The sequence below is a fragment of the Schistocerca gregaria genome, chromosome X (assembly GCF_023897955.1).
Source record: "Schistocerca gregaria isolate iqSchGreg1 chromosome X, iqSchGreg1.2, whole genome shotgun sequence".
Lineage (NCBI taxonomy): Eukaryota > Metazoa > Arthropoda > Insecta > Orthoptera > Acrididae > Schistocerca > Schistocerca gregaria.
The window spans coordinates 614,083,329-614,102,532 of NC_064931.1; positions in this window are offsets into that span (position 1 = coordinate 614,083,329).

A 19,204-nucleotide genomic window follows, 5' to 3' on the forward strand; every position below is an offset into this window, starting at 1 on the left:
CGTTGTGGTAAGATCTTCTTAGGAAATGCCAGTCACTGACTTTCCCCACAGAGTGTGAAAATATTTTATTGGCGCCTACCTATATCGGGAGAAATGATCGTCATTATAAAATAAGCTGACACAGAAATTTTTATGTCTTCGTTATTCCCGTGCGCTGTTCAGAAGTGGAACGGTAGAGGAATAGCTTGAAAGAAGTACGATGAACCGTGTGCCAGGCACTTAATTATGATTTGCAGAGTAATAATGTAGATGTAGGAAAAGATGAAGAAGTGCATAGGTTCACCGTTTCCCCGCAAGGTGTTCTTGAAGGGTTTGACGTTCTACTTTCCTTAAGCCAGCCGGCCACGACGTGCCAAGCTTCACGCGTGCAGCGTGTGCTGGCTGCGGGTGGGCAGGGGCCCAGTCTGTCATTCGGCTTTGCTTGTTCATTCTTGGAACTACCCGAACAGCGCGACATTTCATTTAGCATTGCGGTGCGACATTTTACGGTCGGCCCAGCTCTATGAGTTCGGCAGAATCGGTGTGTCAGCGATGTTTACCCTTCGCTGAACAAGTTTCCCAGGTCCAGCGGCTGTTTGCACAAAAAGAGAAAAAAAATGGTTCAAATGGCTCTGAGCACTATGGGACTTAACTGCTGAGGTCATCAGTCCCCTAGAACTTAGAACTACTTAAACCTAACTAACCTAAGGACATCACACACATCTATGCCCGCGGCAGGATTAGAACCTGCGACCGTAACGGTAGCGCGGTTCCAGTCTGAAGTGTCTAGAACCCCTCGGCCACTCCGACCGGCCAAAAAGAGACATCTGGCGGTCTGTCTCCACAATCTTGTAAAATGAATGGGAATAATAGAATAGAGGGATGAGACTTCTTAGTTCGCACAAGCGATGGGTACTGCTTATTTATTACGAAACGACATTATAGCACCATGCAGAAATAATTTAAACTTTTTGATGACAATGAAAGAACAAAAAATTACAACGATCGACAGAGGAGATTCATTGTTCTGTACCTCAAGAAGCAATTTGTGCTAAATATGAAGGTATAGAGCACGTGAAGAAATTGGTGGAACGAATAGTAAAATTTCTGAGGTCCCACCCATTATCCCACTTTCAGCTGCAACAGTTTTCAATGGAAATGAACGAGAAGTATGGAGACTTCATATATTCTTGCAAAGTGCATTGGTTAAGTCAAGGAGCATGTCTGGCACGATTTTTCGGTTAAATCTTGCTATTGTTGAATTTATGAAGGAAAAAGGAGTGCAGGGAAGAAAGAGTATACGGAATGGATTTCAGACCTGACTGCCACTACCCACAGTACGACATTGCAAGGTAATTTCTTTCTGACTTGACGGGGATGCATCTAAAAAGAAAATCGCGTTGGAGAAGGGACACATTCTGACAAAGACAACGCAGTTCCTTACGCCTACTGGCGTTAAGGAAAGCACGAGGTCTGAAGTATTCACTGTGGACTTGCAAGAATTACAATCCTAGTTCTATGAACGCTTTGAGGAGACTGTCAATCTTACATCTGTTTTCGAGATGTTTGCGAGACCGTTTGTCATTTCAATTGAAAGCTTGTTTGTTTGTTTGGGTTGTTGTGGAGGAAGAGACCAGACAGCGAGGTCATCGGTCTCATAGGTTTAGGGAAGGACGGGGAAGGAAGTCGGCCGTACCCTTTCAAAGGAACCATCCCAACATTTGCCTGGAGCTATTTAGAGAAATCGCGGAAAACCTAAATCGGGATGGCCGGACGCGGGATTGAACCGTCGTCCTCCCGAATACGAGTCCAGTGTCTAACCACTGCGCCATCAATTGAAAGCACCGACGTGCATGTGCAGATGTAACTGATTGACCTGCAAAGTTAATTCCAGTTTCAATTACAAATCTTTTAAATTTAAAACTGTCCAGGACGTCTGCGTAGCTTTTCTCATGTAGATTTTCCATGAGCTTACTAAAGCGCTACAACATTTCGATCGACGTATTTGTGTGAAAGACGTTTTTGATTATGAAACTAAATAACTCACTATTACGTGACAACTTGAATGTGAAACTCTGTGAAATTATCTGCATCTGTATGGGTGCCGACATTTTGTGTCAGATAAAAATAAAAGACAAGATTTCAAGAATTCATTATGTTCTTAAAAGAGTTGCAAAGATAGTTTCCTAAACGTTTTTAGGTGACCGTTAATCTTACATGTGTTTTCGAACAGTTTGCGAGTCCGTTTGCCCTTTGTGTTGAAAGCCGTCCTGGGTATGTGCGGATGCAACTGATTGAACTGCAATGCAATTCCCGTTTTAATGACAAATACTTTTACATCGAAACTGTACAGGAAGGCCATGTTGCTTTCTTCGGATAGAGTTTCCATGTCTCCATAACGATGTTGCAAAAGTGCTGCAATATATCGATTGACACATTTGTGTGAAAGATCTTTTCTCGATTGTTGTTGTTGTTGTTGTGGTCTTCAGTCCTGAGACTGGTTTGATGCAGCTCTCCATGCTACTCTATCCTGTGCAAGCTTCTTCATCTCCCAGTACCTACTGCAACCTACATCCTTCTGAATCTGCTTAGTGTACTCATCTCTCGGTCTCCCTCTACGATTTTTACCCTCCACACTGCCCTCCAATGCTAAATTTGTGATCCCTTGATGCCTCAAAGCATGTCCTACCAACCGATCCCTTCTTCTAGTCAATTTGTGCCACAAACTTCTCTTCTCCCCAATCCTATTCAATACCTCCTCATTAGTTACGTGATCTATCCACCTTATCTTCAGTATTCTTCTGTAGCACCACATTTCGAAAGCTTCTATTCTCTTCTTGTCCAAACTAGTTATCGTCCATGTTTCACTTCCATACATGGCTACACTCCAAACAAATATTTTCAGAAATGACTTCCTGACACTTAAATCTATATTCGATGTTAACAAATTTCTCTTCTTCAGAAACGTTTTCCTTGCCATTGCCAGTCTACGTTTTATATCCTCTCTACTTAGACCATCATCAGTTATTTTACTTCCTAAATAGCAAAACTCCTTTACTACTTTAAGTGTCTCATTTCCTAATCTAATTCCCTCAGCATCACCCGATTTAATTGGACTACATTCCATTATCCTCGATTATGAAACAAAATAAATCACGATTAGATGGAAAACTGAGTACGAAACTCAGTGAAACTGACTGCTTCTGTACGTACGCCGACAGGTTATACCAGAGAAATTTTATACGATGTCTTCAGCAGCCAAAAACTACTTGCTTAATACTGAAAACTTGTTTTGTTTGAGACCTGTGTTGAGAAATGTGAAATATAAAACCAAGTCATATGCAGTACGGCCGTATTGCCATTTAAATGCTGCGTGTTCGCTGTTTTCCTCTCTCCCCGCTCTTCGCGCTCAGACAGCGCAATGCGGCGGTGGATGAAATGTGAAGCGAGTCTTGACTTGTGAGGGCTTTGGCTCTAGGGCCCAGGCATGACCCGCAGGCCGAAATCTTGGCCAATCCTGCCTTAGCCCAACGTCCACAGAGCCACTTCTGGGAGTTGGAAAACCCAAAGATAGCTCATGTGTTCCACTATCAACAGAAATTGGCCATAAACGTGTGGGCTGGTATTGTTCACGGCGATGTGATTCGGGCTTATCTTCCACGAAACACGTTTGGTAGAGTAAATTATTGTACACTGAGGTGACAAAAGTCGTGGGATCTCTCCTAATATCGTGTCCGATCTGCTTTTGCTTGCCATAGTGCAGCAAATCGACGTGGCATAGACTCAATAAGTGACTGGAAGTCCATTGTAGCAATATTGAGCCATTCTGCCTCTATAACCGTTCATAATTGGGAAAGTGTTGCCGGTGACAGAGTTTGTGCGTGACCTGATCTCCAGATTATCGTCCACAAATATTCGATGGGATTCATGTCGGGCAATCTGTGTGGCAAAATCATTCACTCGGATTGTCCAGAATGTTCTTCAAACCAATTGTGAACGTTTGTGGCCCGGAGCATGACGTATGTCATCCGTAAAAATTCCATCGTTGTTTTGGAACATGAAATCCGCGAATAGCTAAAAATGATCCTAAGTAGCCAAACATAATTCCCTGACGATTTCTGCAATAGAATTTCCCACGCGCCTCGCTCCAAGTACGATTCCGCGTTCAGAGTGTGTTAATTCTCGTCGTGGGGGCATAATTACGTTGGAAACCTTTTCACAAGAATCACCTGATTACAAATGACAACTCCGCCAATGCTCTGCCTTTTTATACGTTGTGTACGCGATACTACCACCATCTGTATATGAGTATATAGCCATCCCACGACTTTTCTCACGTCAGTGTATCTTTCTCTGTGAAGTACTGTTGAAAATGTTAGGGAATATTCCACTAGCAGTCAAGGACAGAATATGATTCCAGTTGGACGGAGAGCCACCACACGTTGCTATTGATGTCAGAGAATATTTAGATAATGTTTTCCGCAGTTGGATTAGGAGACGTGGGCCATTAACGTGGTCAAGACGTTCTACCGACATCTCTCTTATCGATTTCTTTTTGTGGGGGGAGATGAAACGTTTGGTGTGCGACATTCCATAAGAGGTGGTTGTCAGTCTGGCAGAAGCTACAGCCGTTATTCGTGAAACAACTGGCTGTTTTGGACGTGTTGGACAATCACCACTAAATCCCGATTCCTTAAAGAATCAAACACTCATACATGAAACAGCTTCAAACGTCTGATTCCAGACGTTGACGTTAAAATTGTAAGTGAGAAAAAGTTCAGAAAAGGTTTGAAATTGTGGTTAAGCTACGTTGGAATTCGCTAAGTGCTCTCATTATCAAACACTGGATGAGTACAGTCTGGGGAATTTGGGCTCTATTTTCAGTAAAAGATAGTTTTTCCCGCATCTCAATGTCATGAGTCATACTTCCTGAACTATATGTCGTACACTGGTATGTTTTTGCACGTACATTTAGTGATATATGTAGAAACTAACTGTAAGAGGTGTTGAGAACAGAGTTCGTAGTAAGGAAGCAATAAATCAAAACGTCATGTTTGATGCTGAAGTGTTACTGCATGAAGACCGAAAATGTAGTGAGTGATATACGAGTGGCGGTGTAGTAAGTCCGTGCAAAGTCTGAGAGATGGCACCAGCCTCGCGTATCGAGGTCGTGTTTAGTTAGTAGCATCTTTGGAAAGAATGCACACCAAGTTTCAGCCATATTAGTCTATTTCTTTGTGTTTGGCATTAGTGTGAATGAAGGAAGTCGAGTGATTGTCAGAAAATGGACGAAAAAGAATTTCGTTTGGTGTTTAAACATTACTTTATGAAAGGGTAAACGCCTCAGGAGACTAAAGAGAAGCTTGATAAACATTACGGTGACTCTGCACCTTCGATTATAACAGTTTGTAAGTGGTTTCAAAATCTTCGGTGTGGCCATATGGGCACAAGCGATGCTGAACGTTCTTACGTTCCTACTTTCATCATTTTATGGCAGGTGTCAGTGTAAACAAGTTTTAAATTGCACTGAGACGACGAAAATAATGATATACCTCCTAATATCGCGTCGGAACTCCTTTTGCCCAGCGTAGTGCAGTAATTCGACGTGATTTGGACTAAACAAGACGTTGGACTTCCCCTGCAGAAATATTGAGTCATGCTGCCTTAATAGCCTTATATAGTTGCGAAAGTGTTGTCGGTGCCGGATTTTGTGCACGAACTGACCTGGAACTGATCCGGTACCATAAATGTTAGATATCATTCATGTTGGGCGATCTGGGTGATCAAATCATTCTCTCGAGCTGCCCAGAATGCTCTACAAACCAATAACGATCAATTGCGTTGACATAGCGTATTGTCATCCATAAAACTTCATCATTGTTTTGGAACATGAAGTCCACGAATGGCTGCAAAGAGTCCCAAGTAGTCAAACATAGGCATTTCCTGTCAACAATCGTTCAATTGGACCAGAGGACACAGTCCATCCCATGTAAACACAGTCCGCACCGTTATGGAGCCACCACCAGTTTGCACAGTGCCTCGTTGACAGCTTGAGTGTGCTCTGCATCACACTCGAAAGCTACCGTCAGCCTTTACCAACAGAAATCGGGATCCATCTGACCATACGGTTTTCCAGTGTGCAGGGTACTCCGATATGGTCACAGGCCTAGGAGACGCGCTGCAGATGATGTGCTATTAGTAAAGTCACTCGCGCCGGTCGTCTGCTGGCATATCTCACTGACACCAGATTTCTCCGCACTGTCCAAGCGGATACCCAAGCAGATACGTCCGTCGCACGTCCCACATTGATTTCTGCTGTTATTTCACGTTGTGTTGCTTGTATATTAGCACTGACTTCTCTACGCAAACGTTGCTGCTCCCGGTCTTTAACTGAAGGCCGTCGTCCACAGCATTTTTCGTCGTGAGAGGTGTTCTCGGTACACTCTTGACACTGTGGACCTCAGAACAATGAATTCCCTAACAAGTTCCGAAATGGAATGTCTCATGCGCCTAGCTCCAGCCACGATTCTTCGTTCAAAGTGTGTTAATTCGCGTAGTGCGGTCATAATCACCTTGGAAACCATATCACATGAATCACCTGAGTGCAAATGACAGCTCCGCTTTTTTTTCTTTTTCTTTGTTGAGTTTCGATCCCCCGCCCCCCGAAGGGGACGAGCTAGCAGCAGCTTAGTACGCCGCTCTTCAGCCGACAGAATTGGTTTTAAAAAGATGAAGACAATAAATAATAAAAGCTGGCGATAAAATCGGTGACTTGAATGGTATAATGGCGGAAAATTGTGGACTTTAAAACATAAAACAAAGGATTGATGATGCTAATAAAAGACACAGGAAGCAGAAAAATAATAGACAGACAATTAAAAAAAGCCAGTCAGGGTGGTCGAGCGGTTCTAGGCGCTACAGTCTGAAACCGCGCGACCGCTACGGTCGCAGGTTCGAATCCTGCCTCGAGCATGGATGTGTGTGATTTCCTTAGGTTAGTTAGGTTTAAGTTGTTCTAAGTTGTAGGGGACTGATGACCTCAGAAGTTAAGTCCCATAGTGCTCAGACCCATTTGAACCAATAAAAAAACACGGCAACAGTTTGGTTTCTGTTCGCAAGAGATATAAAATTCACACCCAGTGACAGCACGATTTCTGTTCGCAACACTTTGGAAGAAGAATGCATAACACTGAACATTGACTTGAACACTGCACTAAAAACTTGGCACAAATATGACATACCACAGCCGAGGGCAGACGAGGGGAGCCTGGACAGATGATGGGAAAGAAAAGGGGGGAAGGAGAGGAAAAAAAGAAGTGGGGGGAGGGGGCAAGGAGCTGAAGGAGGACGAGGACCCATAAGAGGGGGGGGGGGGCGGCTGAGCAGACGCGACAGGGAGTGGGGAAAGGCAGAGGAGGGGAATGCAAAAGGACTCAGAGGAGGGAGGGAGAAGGGAGGCAGAGAGGGATTAGGTGGGGAGATAACAGGATGGAAGGGGGGTTGGAGAGGGTGCCCGGGAAAGGACAGAAGAAAGGAGGGGGAGATGAGGATTGGGGTTGATAGGAGGGATAAATGGAGGGAGAGAGGGCATCATTCGGGACAGGGAGCTGATCGAAGCCACCTTGGGAAAGGAGATGGAGGGTAGGGCGGACACAACAGTGATGGCGGGGCAGAGGGCGGGGGTTGGAGAGGAGAGGAGCAACCAGGGGCTAAGGGGGATCAACGCAGCGGGAGGTGTATAGTATGCGGATATATTTGAGGAATAGGAGCAGATGGGGGAAAGGAATCAGGTCATTGAGGATCCGCATGGGGGACGGGAGGTGTATACGCAAGGTGAGGTGGAGTGCATAGCGCTCATGGATCTGAAGGGGCTTATAGAATTAGGGGGGCGGGGCGGATATCCAGGCGGGACTGGCATAACAGAGGATGGGTCGGATTAAGGATTTGTAGGTGTGTCCAGCCAGAGAGGAGTTTGAGGAGTCGGAGGCAGTTGTGGGCTTTGGATTAGATGGAGTGGAGATGAGGGATCCAGGTAAGGTGATGGTCAATGGTGAGGCCGAGGTAGGTGAGACAGCTCTGCCAGTAAAATGAGCTTTTATTCTTTGTGTACGTGGTACTACTGCCATCTGTGTATGTGCATATCATATTCTATGACCTTTGTCGCTTCAGTGTATATGTGTGGTGACTGTCTTGTTGGACATGTCGGAATGAACAGACACCACATATTCATATAACTGACTCGCCTCTATGGATAATGAATCCACCACCTTCAGTGTGGATGCACAATTATGTTCGACCTCCTGCAGGAATCTCTAAGTAGCGAGCATGTAAGACACAGACAGGGACTGCAGATAGGTGGCGCTAGATGGGAATGTGTGTCGGCCGGGAGTCGTCCCGAGATAATGAGCGCAATTGCAGAAACACATTGTGCGGGTAGTGCAGTGGTTAACGCAACTGCTTTGTGAGCAGGAAGTCCTGGGTTCGAATACCAATCCACCATACATTTTGCACTCGTCGCCGCTGACGTCAATAGTTCCTTTCCTTTCCTTTGTCCCCACCTGCACCTTTAAATTACATAATATGTAATACTAGTCTTCGCATGTCAAACTTTTAACGTAAGATTATAAGTCTTAATGAACAGATTATGACAGCATTACAAATTTTCATTTTCATTCTTGAATTCGGTGAACAAATACATGAAATAATGAAAATCAAATTTTTGTGGCCTTTGGAAACCACTAGATAGGTATCCTGCAACTGGTTCCAGGTTCCATAATAGTCGCTTGGTAATGTAGATTACTAACCAGGTGCCAGTTGTACATTTATACAAACAGACGACGTTTTCAGCAACTTCTCTAAAACAAATTTCATCACACAGCATTATGAACACCGTCTCAGAACACCAATCGTTTCTAAGTCTTCATGGACCCCTACCGGCGTTGCTCCTGTAGTCCAACATAGAATTGACGAGTGATTTCCTGCTCTACGGCTCCTCTGTCAGAAAATCCTAGGTAGTTCTCGTCATATGTACACTGTCTGACGAAGAAAGTGAAGCACCAACAAGGGGAGGACTAAACGAAATGAAGCTTCACGGGCTGGAAACTTCATTACCGGAAATTTCTAACGCAGCAACGAGCCGAGCGTCGGATACGTGGAAAGAAAAGTCGCTGGGTGTCATGGTACCCACGAAACTGAAATAAAGAGGTTTGACAAAAGTGTGGAAACATCGCGAGAAATGCGTCCTTGAACATTAATAAAGATGGTAGCCAAACCTACAGGTTGCTCGGTTGTACGAGTATAGTTGTATTTGATCACGAATGACACGTGTGCAGCGTCCTCAATCCGTTGCAAGTGTCAGTCGTGGTCAGAACAGTTTTCCGTCTTGTTGTGATTGCATTATGTCGGAGCTAAGTCAATTCGAACGTGAAAAAATTGAATGTAGCCATAGTGTTTGGTGTTTCAAAGAGGAACCATATCGACTATCTATACTGCATGCAGGGAATGCACAAAAACATCGTCCACTAAATCAGGACGCGGACGAAAGCGTGTGTTGAGTGATCGTGACTGACGGTCACTGAAGAGGATTTCCATCAAAAATAAGAGGACTACAACTGCAAAAGTCACTGCAGAACTGAATGTCGCATTTATAAACCCTGTCTGCACCGAAACAATATGAAACGAACTCCGTAAGCAGTGAACTGCAGGACGAGCTGAAACTCCGTGTCCAACAAAACAGACAACCCTCAGTTCCACTAATATAATCGAGCACCACGGCTCCATGATATATACTGGCGTAAAAAAAAATCGCAACAGCAAGAAGGAGCTGTGCGACATGAACGAAAGTTGCTAGCCTGTTTCTATATCTGAAAGACGATGTCTATTCAGATTTTGCGCTAGTTGCATAAGAACGGACCTACTAATGTCTCTATGAGGACCTAAATCAGGTTTGCTTTAAATACATGATGTGATGGTCGTAAGCGTCAGTTACCTTTTACACTGGACGTGGTGAGTTGGTGTTAGTCATGAGTTCATTTAAGGCGTAACAGACGCCATTATCAGCACCTCATTGAGTTTCAAGGAGTTCGTAAAATAGAGCTACGAGAATCAAGATGTTCCTACTGCGATACTACAGCAAGACTTGGCACGAATACAGTCACTGACAGCAGTGATCACGAGAATGTACTGTCGCAAGAAGACCGTCCTCCGGAAGGCCACACGGCACTTACCTAGAGGGAGGACCACCGTGTTCGGCGTATGGCTGTGGCACATCGTACTGCACCTGCAGCAGCACTTTGAGCAGCAGTTGCCACCACAGTGACACAACGAATTGTTAAAAATCGGTTACTTCAAGGACAGTTCCGTGCCAGACGCTCTGTGTAGCGTGCATTCCACTGTCCTCGAACCACCACCGTGTGCGACATCTGTGGTGTCAAGCGAGAGCTCATTGGAGGGCAGGGTTGAAGTCTGATATGTTTTCTGATGAAAGCTGGTTTTGTCTCGGTGCCAGTGATGGCCGTGTGTTGGTTAGGAGGAGTCCAGTTGAGGGCCTGCAGCCAGCTTATCCGCGTGCCAGATACACTGGACCTTATACTCCTTGAGTTATGGTCTGGGATGCGATTTATTATGACAGCAGGAGCATTCTCGTGGTTATCCCTTGCACCCTGACTGGAGATTTATTCGTCAGTATGGTGTGTCGATTTTCATGAACAGCATTCCAGGAGGTGTTTTCCAACAGGATAACGCTCGCCCACAGGATAACGTATGCCCACATACCGTTATTATTGCCCAACATGCTCTATAGAGTGTCGACATGTTGCCTTGGCCTGCTTAATCACCAGATCTATCTCCATACATGGAACATCATCGAACGGCAACTCCAGCATAGTCCACAAACATAATTAACCGTCCCTGTATTGACTGGCCAAGTGAGACAGTCATGGAGCTCTATCCCACAGAGCGATATCCGACACCTGCACAATACAATGCTTGCTTGCATTCAACATTCTGGCGATTACACCGGTTATAAACGTACCAGCATTTCGCATTTCCAATGGCGTGTCTCACGCTTACATTAGCCTTAGATCTTGCAATGTTAATCACTTAAATATGTTATCTAGATAAATATATTCCCAAAATTTCGAACCCTACAGTACCTATTTTTTGGTGTTGCTATATTTTCTGTCAGTGCATATTTAGGTGTAGATGGACAAATACCGTTCGAAGCCCTACGGGCACCAAGAATTTCGGAGTAGGAGTTGTAGTTGACGAGGGACATTGCAATGCAGCGTAAGATAAGTTGATAATGTTGCTCAGATGGGAGGCGTGTATGGGCGGCCGAGACCGTTAAGGCACTCGTTCTAGAGAAGCGGAACACCCAGGTTCGAGTCCCAGTCGGGCACAATATCCAGCTTTCGCCATTGGAATACCGCTGTTCTGTGTGCTGCTGGGAGTCGTGATTTCCAACTGACACCTTTCCCTTTCTTCCTCCTTCTTCTGTTTCAGAAGAAGAAAGTCTTTTGGTTGGATAAGTCTTGTTTCACACAGTTTCCAACTTTTAGCCGAGATTACATCCCAAGACAAAAACATGGCTGAGGTCTGATGATGATTTGGGCAATCACATTGAGGTATTCCATGGGCCACATAGTTACACTGCGAGGTCGCATTACTGCCAAGGATGATGTGACCATTTTGGCTGATCAGTTCCATGCCATAGCACAATATTTGTTCCCTGTGATATCACATATCGATACCATCCTGCTGGTATCTTCAAGTTGACACCAGAATTGCAAGTTTCTGTCAGATACCGGTAGTGGTCTCTGGCGACCTGGCAGACCCAATTGTGTGTGCCCACTCAGCCACACCTCCAGCGGCTCCATACAATGAGTGCTGCCCGCTCTGTAATATAGAGTGGACGGCGGCAGCCAGACGATCCAGTCGCACTTGGAGTCTTTTCACCACACGATGCTAAACAGGCTCTGACTCCATCGTTAATGCTTCATTACAGAGAGCATCATTGTTGTTGTTATTGTATCAGCTGAACTCTGTCTCTTGCTGCACTATTTGTAATGAGTCTTCGTACGCTTGGAGAAATACAAATTAAATGAATATTCTGTTTACTGTGTTAACCTGTTTGTAATCACTACTTCTTGTGTCCAGCTTTCCTATGACGATGGTTGCCTCACCACTCTGTAGCCCACCTGTCTTTACCATTGTGTACGAAACCATGTACAACAGTCCCTAATAATGATGCTGTGTTGCAAGACAACAGGGCCCCTGTTCAGATAGATCTCATCATCGAGGATGACCGGCTTTTGAGAGAAGGGTACGTGATCACTATCCACCTCTATTATCATTACCTCCACTTGCCACTATTTTGCAAATAGTACGAGACCTGCATTTGTCCAATCCGAGACGATTGGAAGATGGTTTGAAAGCTAACGGTTTTCCTATACCGTATTAGGCATGGTACTGTGTTTTTGGTGTTTCCATTTTTGTCCACCCTTTGTAGAAGAACTAATAAAAATAATAAAATGAATTAAAAAAGGGAAAGCTAGAGAACCTGAAGACATTCCTATGGAATTGGTATAGAATGACCGAAATGCTCACCTTGAACATATTACGTACGGTCCAATGACATTAATGTGGGCACTGCCAATGTTCGACGTAATGTATGGCCTCAAGAAGTGGTTTTAAATCCTATGCAGGAATATTGAGCCATGCTGCCTCTGTAGTCGTCCATAATTGCGAAAGTGTTGCCGGTGCAGAATTTTGTACTCAGATTGACCTCTCGGTGAAGTCACACATGTTTGATGAGATTCATGTCGGGAGATCTGGTGGCCAAGTCATTCTTTAAAATTGCCCGGAATATTCTTCAAATGAGTCACAAATAATTGTGGCCTGGTGGCATGGCGCATTGGCATTTATAAAAATTCCATCGTTGTTTGGGAACATAGCGTCCATGAATCGCTGAAGATGGTCTCCAAGTAGCCGAACATAAAACTTCCACCAGAGGACCAGTCCATTCCATATAAAAACAGCCCACACCACTATGGACTACCACCGCTTGCACAGTGTCTTGTTGACAATCTGGGTCCATAGCTTCGTAGGGTCTGCGCCACACTCTAACTACACCATCAGCTCTTACCAACTGAAGTCGGGACCCATTTGACCAGGACATAGTTTTCCAGTCGTGTAGGGTACAACCGATATGGTCAAGAGCCTATGAGAGGTGCTGCAGGCGATGTCGTGCTGTTAGCAAAGGCACTCTCGTCGGTCGTCTGCTCGTATAGTCCATTAAAGCCAGATTTCGTGGCACGTTCGTCGTACGTCTGACGTTGCTTTCTGCGGTTTGTTACTTGTCTGTTAACACTGACAACACCACGCAAAAGCCGCTGCTCTCGATCGTTAAGTCCGCAGCTCTTGGTCGTGCGGTAGCGTTCTCACTTCCCGCGCCCGGGTTCCCAGGTTCGATTCCCGGCGGGGTCGGGGATTTTCTCTGCCTCGTGATGAGTGGGTGGTGTGTGCTGTCCTTAGGTTAGTTATGTTTAAGTAGTTCTAAGTTATAGGGGACTGATGACCATAGATGTTAAGTCCCACAGTGCTCAGAGCCATTTGAACCATTTCTTTTTCGATCGTTAAGCGGAGGTCGTCAGTCACTGCGTTGTCCATGGTAAGAGGTAATTCCTGGAATTTGATATTCTCGGCACGTTTCACGCTCTAGACACTGTGGATCTCGGAATATTGAGTTCCCTAACGATTTACGAAACGGAATGTGCCATGCGTCTAGCTCCAACTTCCATTCCGCGTTCAAAGTCTGTTAATTCCCGTCGTGCGGCCATAATCACATTGGAAACTTTTTCACATGATGCACCTGGGTACAAATGACAGCACTCGAGCAAGGATTGCCTCTAGGTGAAATTGCCCTGTACTGATGCTGCAGTGTTTATTAGGTGGGTATTTCTGCGAATCAGTATGGCATTGTTTAGTTACTGCGTCTCGTGTCTGAATGTGTCTGCGTGGTGCCAGACTTGATTGGGACGACGGTCGGTTGCAACCCTACAGCCTGTCAAGCAGGGCCACGTGCCGCTTGAAGTAGTCGGCACCGTCGTTCCACTTTCCAAGGCGAAGGATCTAAAGGTTTTAGGACATTCTCGTCTTGTAAAAATTCACCGTGTGCTCCTTAAATCTGTCACGCACGAATTTCTCATCAGCTGCGTCATGTAGGTACGCCGCTGGGAAGTACCTCGGATCATGAAATACACATTGCACAGCTTTTTTTTTTTTTTTTTTTTTTTTTTTTTTTTTTTTTTTTTTTTTTTTTTTTTGAAGTGCTAGAGTTTGGTGAGACGAGTCTTCGTAAGTGTTTTCCAGACTGGGCAGGTTTAGTCCGTTACCTGGCGGATGTAAGACCTTTAAATCTGAAGGCCATATGCAGTGGAGAGAGATGAACGCTCACTGATGAACGGATAAGGAGAACCCACGATGTTGGTTCAAAAATGGCTCTGAGCACTATGGGACTTAACAGCTATGGTCATCAGTTCCCTAGAACTTAGAACTACTTAAATCTAACTAACCTAAGGACATCACACAACACCCAGCCATCACGATGCAGAGAAAATCCCTGACTCCGCCGGGAATCGAACCCGGGAACACGATGTTGGTCGTCTTCTTGTGAACTTCATCGACGTGGTGCTTCCAGAGGAGTTGACGGTCAAAATTCATAACTAGGTACTTCACTGTTGGTGTCCATGGGATTGGCAAGCTAAAGAGCATAATGTGAGGGATGTTCGACGGACGCCTCCTAGTCGGGAGTAGAGATTGACTTTTCGCAACATTAAAACACATGCGCCAGTCTGTTGCCCATCGTTCGATGTCAGGGCAAGCACTCTGTAGTCTACGCTGCACAGCCACTGACCACCGACTGTGGCAGTCGAGTGCAGCGTCAGCGTCGTAGACGTGTCCGGTAATCAGCGAGTAACTTCAACCGTGATTCCGCTATTCTTTGTGTGTAAAAATTGTACAAGAGCTCACGATGCTAGACACTGTCAAATGCTTGCGTGACATCTAAGAATATCAAGCAACAGTATTCCTTGTTGTCGGAGGATTGTACGGTTTCTTCTACCACCCGCAGTAGCTGCTGCGATGGGAATGTCCAGGTCTGAAACCAAATTGTTCTGCAGGTAGGACGTCGTCTTGGTTAGCGTGGCGGTTCGGTCGGTGAAGGAGAATGCGCTCAAAGGCCTTGCTCACTGTTGGCAGTAGGCTTATCGATCGGTAGCTCTTTGGATCTGTCCGATTTTTGTTGAGTTTGGGAACCGCGCCTCGCCATTGGGTAGAGTCTTCGGCGCAGAATGTTGGAGAGGGTGCAGGGGAGATAGTCAATGGCTTCTCGGAGCAATTCTTTTAAAATGACAGCTTCGTCAATGCACTGCCCATCTATACCTTGTGTACGTGATCTTAACGCCATCTGTATATGTGCATATCGCTAACTCATAACTTTTTTTTCATCTTATTGTATTATATCCGCTGCTCGATAAAGGCCTCACTAGGTTTTCTAATGCATTGCGAACTTGAGATCAACACTTCCATGTTGTTCCTACTTGTTTTCTAATGTTATCTGTTCCATTCCCATTAGGTCGTCGTCAAGGCCTTTTCTTATCTTTTGGAACAGAATAAAGAGTTTTCTTGGTCTATTTACCATCAATTCACTTATCGTCACCTCCAACCCACCTCCATTCGAGGTTCATTACAACCATAATAACGTCTGCTACTCCAGAATTTATTTGTTTTCCTGTAATGCATCTCTCCATTGATCGCTGAGTAACTCAAAGTTTTTGAATAATTTTCATATCAAAAGTATGCGTCTCACGGTCACAAGTCAAAACTGGTATTGCCTAGTGATTGTATGCTTTCATTTTCGGGCATATTAGAAGCTCGGTTTTGGAAATCCTACTTATCTGTCAAGATCACTTCAGCTCATTTATACTTTCTGTTACCGAGCGAGTGGGGACTCGCATTCGGGTGGGCGACGGTTCAAATCGAGATTTAGGTTTTCTGTATGTTCCATAAATCTATTCAGGCAAATACTGAGCACTGCCGATTTCCTTCCTCGTACATGAAACGTTCCGAGCTTGTGCTCCATCTCTAATGACATCAATGTGACGAGACGTCTGACCGTAATCTTCCTTCCTTTTTATAATTGCTGATTTTGATCATTTGCCCGGTAACATAAAATACCTGACAGGTAGCGAAGCAAGATTTTTAAATCTAATTTAAAATCATTTGTCTGGGGCAACTCTGTTCCACTGACAAATTTCTACTTAAAAATTGTCGCCATAAAAAAGCTTATTTTTAAGAGTAATTGCATGAGCAGGAATAAAATGATAATGTGTTCATTAATGTTAACAGTAATCATATAGATGTATCCTGTAAACTGACTCGTTCTACATCATTTCCATAAAAGAACCGTTCAAATGATGTGTGGAACATGTAACTAACTAACAAGCCGTGTATTTCCAACTAAATGAACCCATATCTGCTTTGTGAATGTGATTTTCCCTATACAGGTCTGAAGAAAAGAAAGCAAGATACTGTCTAGACACCAAGCCAGTAAGTTAAGATAATACAGGAAACTGACAGTAATATAATAAAAGGGGACCGAGTTCGAGTCTCGGTCGGGCACACAGTTTTAATCTGCCAGGAAGTTTCATATCAGCGCACACTCCGCTGCAGAGTGAAAATCTCATTCTGGAGTAATATAATACGTGTTGATGTTGAGCGCTCTATGACCAAAGATTCCAAAACTTACTTCTCTAGCCTGAAATAATCTGTTTCCCTGAGAAATAATCAACAGATCAACAGATGCATAAAGTGACGATGTATGAAAGCGTTTAGTACCATAACAGCAGTGTGACTGTAGGCAACACTGGTCACCGAAACATTTCGTCTCCGACAGAAACGAATTCGTAATCCTCAGTTGCTTAAATTTTCTTATGAAGACGATATACCAGTTACAGCTCCTAAGGCAAACGACATTGAGAAGTACAGTCGACTCTCCACAATGTGACATTCGATAATTTGATACTCTCAAAAATTTAACTTTTTTGCCAGTCCCTTGAAAAATATACGACAAACTGAAAAATATAAATTAGCGTTTCTCCCTTCTGTAATTTGAAGATTTAGTTGTTAGAGCATCTCGGTAACAATCTATAATTTGAAGGCAGGGCTCCAGCACTCTCTATAATTTGAAGTCTCCTACTTCCCTACAGTATGGGCTTAGACCACCCGTCGTTTATTTCTCCGATCTATATCCCATTCAGTTTGCAGTCTACTTTCAAACTGTGTTGTAATGAATCAGTGTTTCTTGAAACTGTGAAATGCCATGACAACTAGCAGGAATAAATGTCTTTCAATTAGTCAAAAAAAGACTGCTCAGTAGCAGTGGAGGGTGGAATTTCGGAAAAAAGATGTTGCAAAACAGTTCGCTATTTTGCCACCTAAATTGTAGACGATTTTAAAAAATAAAGATGGTGTCTCCGGAAGTTTCTCAGGCACAGGAAAAATAAGGTCACGTCAGGGCTAATTTCCCCGTTCTGAGAAGTGCTTGCTCTGGTGGACAAAACTGTGTAGAGAACAAAAAATTTCCGCGGTTGATTTGATGTTGAAGGGGAAAGCCAAGTGTTGGGTGGCTCTCAAATTTTAAAAGAAGTTACGCCATGACATCTAAAAAGAATTATACGGAGAGGGTGCCAGCGTGGACAGTTCCCTTTGTATTGAATAGATCGATGAACTAAAACAACTTTTAAATCGCTGCGACCCATGCAACGTATTCAACACAGACGAAACCGGGTATGATGGAGTGCATCTAATATATAAGGACAGAATAACTGACCCTCTAGCCTGTGACATGGATGGAAGCACTCATAGTAGGCAAATCCGCGAAACAACGAAACAACGCTGCTTCAAGGGAATAAAACCTCTTCCCACAACTTATCGCTCAAACAAAAAATCATACATGGTGAAAAAATTGTTTAACGAATGGCTGACCTTCGTTAAGAGTGATATGAAAACGGAGAAACGAAAAATTTTGCAGTTTTGGACACCTGCGCCTTATATAACAACCCATCACCATTAAATCACCTAAAACTGATTTTTGTCCTCCCAATAGGACATCAAGATTGGAACCATTGGACCAGGGCATAATGCAAAATTTTAAAACTCTGTACTGCAGAGAAATTGTTTCATTTGCGCTGGACAGCATTGTAAAAGGTGAGAAGTATATCATAACAGTTTTGACCGCTATGACCATGATTGATAAGGCCTGGAAAAATGTCAGCTTCAACGAATTCATTTCTCCAGACTCAAGATAGGAACTTCTATTCAGCTGTGATGAGTTAAATTTTGAGAATTTCGTTCACGTTGACAATGTCATCGGTGTGCATGATGTCCTAACCGCTGTTGAACTGTTGGTATGTCAGGAGGTGAACGAGGGAGATAACTAAGAACAACTGCCAACTCCAGTTACACAGCGAGGCAAGGTCATCTGGCCGTACCCTAGCCTCCTAAGCCCTCAAAAAGGGAATGAGTGTTGATTTCTTCTCAGCTCTCATCCCCATCGAAAATTCCCTGGACAGTCCTTGATGGAAGTCACTCTCTCGAAAGAAAATCACGCACTTTGCAAATACGAGGGCTATTCGGAAAGTGAGGAATGATCGGTCGCGAAATGGAAACGACTGTGAAAATCCGACGAGGCTTTTCACAGACGTTTTGGGCAGTGTCTCTAGTATGCCCGTCGATCGCATCAGGACGCTCTTTTCAGCTGTGAGAGCACTGTCAACGAGTAAAGGTGCCTAGAACAACAATGTCTCCCGCCAAGTAGGAGGGCCCTCTTAGAGGCTTCGCCTTAATGAATGCAGCCCATCCAACACAACTGTCACACACTTCCTTCTTCACGGAAATTCTCAGCAGCACTCTGCAGGGGCAGTGAAGACGCTCCTGCAGCCTTTTCGATGGGAAGTGTCCGATCACTCACAACACAGCCCTATTGGCTCGTCCTGAGTATCATCTCTGTTCACATGAAATGCTGGATACGAAGACAACACTTGGGCGCAGGCTACGCGCTATAGACCAGAGTAGAGAATTATCAGAAAGCATAGGCGGCTGCCTTCTATGATAATGGTGTTCGAAATTTGGTATAACGCTCCGACAAATGTCTTAGTCGGAGCGG